The sequence below is a fragment of the Neofelis nebulosa genome, chromosome 7, assembly GCF_028018385.1.
Source record: "Neofelis nebulosa isolate mNeoNeb1 chromosome 7, mNeoNeb1.pri, whole genome shotgun sequence".
Lineage (NCBI taxonomy): Eukaryota > Metazoa > Chordata > Mammalia > Carnivora > Felidae > Neofelis > Neofelis nebulosa.
In genome coordinates, this window is record NC_080788.1 from 23,166,261 (window position 1) to 23,171,100 (window position 4,840).

Here is a 4,840-nt window from a genome sequence, read left to right on the forward strand (position 1 = left end):
CATAATGCATGTGTGTGTGTGGTGTGTGTATTTGTATACATATACATATTTAAAAACTACCAATAATACATTTTTGGGGGGCTAATGTTGTGTCAGGGACCCAAACAATCCTTAGGTTAAATGATTCACTATAAAGAAACATAACTAAGAAAAGCTGTTATAATCATGATTCTAATTTATTACAAAGTAAAGTAAAAGTAAAAGGCACATAAAGAAGAGTCCAGGGGGGACAAGATATGAGCTTTTGGTTTTCCCTGTCAGTGGAATTGTATAACAACGCTTATTTCTCTTAGATTAATGCATAACAACACATATGTATTATTGTAACCCAGAAACACAACACAATCCCAAGACAGAGATTTTATTGGAGTTGGTCATGTAGGCATAAAATGTCCATGAGTCACTCAATCCCCTTCTACTCCAGAGGTCAAAACAGATACAATATGGCCTAATGTTTCCACCATAAATTACACTAGCATAACCTCTCTGGTATAGCCCAAGTCCTCAGGTATACAAAGACTCTTAGGCAGGATCTGACCAGTCCTTAGAGGTTACCTCCCAAGGGTAGGTTCAAGGGTCAGTTTCTTTGGAATGTAAAGGGATTGAACACCTCAAATCTACCATTAACCTTTACTGTACAGGTCGTCCCCCCATCCCTTGGTGTAGGGACTTAGCTCTCTTATAGAAAAAAACATCATATTTGTTTGAGCATCTACATATAGGATAGCATTTATATAAAATATACTCAAATAGTATCAACATGAATATGCTTAACGTTTGGAGAAGCTAGGGTGGTTTAGGGATAGATTTAAAGAAACAACTAATCCATCTGTATTAGTCTGGGCTTTCCAGAGAAATATAGCAAATAGGATTTATACACACACACACACACACACACACACACACGTTTATTATAAGGAATTGATTCACACTATTATGGAGGCTGGCAAATTCTAAGTTCTGCAGGATGAGATGTCAAGCTGGAAACTTGAAGTCTGAAGACCAGCACGGTTGAACCCCAGGAAGAACCAATGGTTCAGTTCAAGTCTGAAGGCAGGAAAAGAGCTGACACCAGATCAAAGACTACCTGGCAATAAAACTTCTCTTACTTAGGGTCAGCCTTTTTATTCCCCTGAGGCATTCAACTGACTGATGTGGGAGACCACATTATGGAGGATAGTCCATATCACTCAGTCTCCAAATCACTCAGTCTCCTGATTTATTTATTTATTTATTTTTAATTTTTTAAATAAGTTTTAAAATGTTTATTTTTGAAAGAGAGAGTTCAAGTGTGGAAGGGGCAGAGAGAGAGTGACAGAGGATCCAAAGTACGCTCTGTGCTGACAGCAGTTGGCCCGATGCAGGGCTTGAACCCATGAACCACGAAATCATGACCTGAGCAATAGCCTGACATTTAACTGACAGAGCCACCCAGGTGCCCCTTATTTTTAATTTTTAAGTTCATTTTTTAAGAGAGAGAAGGGAAAAAAAGAGTTCATGAGCAGAGGCAGAGGGGCAGAGGGAGAGAGAGAGAATCTTAAGCACACTAAGCCTGGAGCCTGACATGGGGCATGACACCACAACCCTGGGATCATGACCTGAGCCGAAATCAAGAGTCAGACTCTCAACCAACTGGGCCACCCAGGTTCCCAGTCTTCTTATTTAAATCTTATTCCCATACAAAACATCCTCACTGAAATCCCTAGAATATTTTTTTGGAAGCAATAAACTTTATAGGAAACTGAAAAAGGAGCAGAGTGAGAATTACTCATGAAAAATAAAAACACATAATTGTATCTTCAAGAGTTTTCATGAAACATTATGACCTATCAGATTAAGGTATTCACATTGTCTAACAAAAATGAACTGATCTAAGCAAGGGCAGCATGAAAATATTCTAATGCAGTACTGCCCAAGAGAACTTTCTGTGATGATGGAAATGTTCTATTATCTCTATGTTGTCTAATACAGAATCTGCCAGCCACATGGATACTAACAATGTGGGTAATGTGATTGAAGAACTGATTTTTTTTAATTTAAATACAAGTCAGTTAACATATAGTGTAATCATGGTTTCATGTATAGAATTCAGTGATTCATCACTTACATATACCACCCAGTGCTTATCCCAAGTGCCCTCCTTAATGCCCGTTAGCCCATCCCCCCCACCCAGAACCCTGTCAGAAACCTTAAGTTTGGTCTCTATATATTAGTCCCTTATGGTTTGAGACTGAGGAACTGAACTTTTAATATAGTTTAAACAACCACATGTGGCTAGTGGCTACCAGTTGAACAGCACAGCTCTAATCTCTCATGGGTCAAAACAGTGGTTTATTTGTGAGACTTCTCTAATCACTGCTGAGGGGTGCAGAGGGTTGGGGATGGAAATAGAGGAAAGCTCTTAACAGATTTATTTAGCTACTTAAACAAGTTCTGAAACTCTCCACATCTTTCAGAGGCAGGGCATGAAGAAAAGACTCTGGGGGAGACCTGAGTACACCATTGAACTCCTGGCGAATACCAAGGCACATAGAAAGCCTAGGGTTTGACTCACTCAGATGGGAAGATGCTTATGGTCCACACACAGAATCTGAGCCTTGGGTCATCTGTGCATCATCTGATGGGGCTGGTGGGAAGGTGGGGGTGCTCATTTATGGACAGGGTTTCCAGGGCTAGAAAAGGATTTAGAGGTGGAGGGAGGACCTGAGGGCCCCTTCTGGCCAAATCCTAGGCCTTATACTCCTTTTGGTATTAGCCAGCACTTGAAGGGCTCAGATCTCCCCCAGAGTCCTTTCCTTGCATCCTGCCTATGCAGACTGGACAGGAATTTTCTTTTGAGGGATTAATGCCTTATTCTTGCTTTTGAACACTTTGCTGGGATCCAGCTTTGTTCACAAAGGAGTTGGTCCCTTCTGCAAGCAGGTTTGTGCTGTAGATGATGGATTGATACATGTTGAACCATTTTTTTTTTTGTCTTGTGGGCTAATTCCATAGCTGATGAAGTCCTACTGCCACTGCGGCAGACCCATGTGCATGATGAGCAGGAGATAGTAAGTGGTAAAGGTATCTGTAAGAAAATGCCAGTATAACACTCTGTCCAGGAACCAGATTTCAGTGTCACACTAACACTGCTTTCCCTCTTTGTAGACAAGGAAAACTTCCTATTCCCGTTGCAAGGATCCAGCTCAAATATCACACTTGGAGAATCAAAGTGAGTCTTCTCTGGCTGGTTCTCACTGGCTTCAAGACTGTCATCCTCCAGGTTTACCAGGGTTGGTGGATTAGGGAGTGAATACACAGAAAACTGGTTGAATTGAGTCAGTTTTGAGATTCTGTTAATTGCCATGATGCCCAGTAGAATGATATGCTCATCCAGTTTCACATTCCATGTCCTGTGGAAGCCAGTGGTCATCAGGTAAAAGTTCTTCACATCCTCAGGTAACACACAGTTATTTTTTATTCCCATGAAGAAATCATATGACATTCAGCAGGGTTTTTTTCTATGATAGTCACCCTCTGTCCCACCTGGGGAAGATTGTAGTATGCAGGTGATTCCCAGGGTCAGCTTCTCCAGGTGTGCTTGCTACAGCCTGGGGGCACTGAATCCTCCACATTCTATGCATGGTGGGGGACACCAGAGACTGGGCCATCAAGTTCACTGCATTTCCAGAGTAGTAGTGCTCCATGCAAAAAGCCAGGAAGGCAGAGATTGGGTGCCTGGGATGCTCTGGGAATAGTAGTTCCCCAAAGCCTTCCCAAGGACTGGCCACCAATGGAGACCACTTCACAGAGGAAGGGGCGGGGTGGGGAACAACTCCTCCATCCAGACCCTCCCAGCCCACCTCTAGAATATATTTTTACAAGAGACTCTATTTATTTTAAAATATTTTTATTTGAATATAGTTAACACACAGTGTTCCATTAATTTCAGGTGAACAACAAACTGATTTGGTAAGTTTATACATCATACTATTACACTATATTCACCATCTGTCTATGCTACCATCTGTCCCAAAACATCTCTATTACATTATCATTATGCTGTGTCTGTGTCTTCTATTCTCATGACTTATTCATTCCATAACTGGAAGCCTGTATCTCCCACTTTCTTTCACCCATTTTGCTCATTCCCACATCCCCTCTCCTCTGGCAGCCATCAGTTTGTTCTCTTTATTTTTAGGTCTGATTCTGCTTTTTGTTTGTTCATTCATTTGTTCTGTTATTTAGATTCCATATATAAGCAAAAGTATATAGTATTTGTCTTTATCTATTTGATTTATTTTACTTAGCATATTTCCCTCTAGGTCCATCCATGGTTTCATAAGTGGCAAAATCCATTCCTTTTTAATGACTGTGTAATATTCCACCATATTATCTGTCTATCTATGTATCTATCTCACATTGTCTTTATCCATTCATCTATCAATGGACACATGGATTGCTTCTGTATCTTGACTATTGTAAATAGTGCTGTGATAAACATAGGCTTGTGTATGTCTTTTGATTTAATGTTTCTCTTTTCTTTGGGTAAATAGTGGAATTATTGGATCATATGGTATTCCCATTATTAATATTTTGATGGATCTTTATATTCTTTTCCACAGTGGCTGCACCAATTTGGATTTCCACTAACAGTATATGAGAATTCCTTTTCCCCACATCCTTGCCATACTTATTTTTATCTTTTTTATTTTAGTTATTCTGACAGGTGTAAGGTGATATATCATTGTAATTTTGATTTACATTTCCTTGATGACTAGTGATGTCAAGAACTTTTTCATTTGTCTGTTGGTCATCTGTACATCTCTGGAAAAATGGCTGTTTAGGTTAGTGTTTTTCA

The 4,840-nt window shown here is 40.0% G+C and overlaps 1 pseudogene; it reads right to left on the reverse strand.

The window, feature by feature from the left end:
- Positions 1-2,647: 2,647 nt before the first annotated feature.
- LOC131518132 (tubulin polyglutamylase complex subunit 2-like) lies at positions 2,648-3,606 on the reverse strand (annotated as a pseudogene).
- Positions 3,607-4,840: the final 1,234 nt, after the last annotated feature.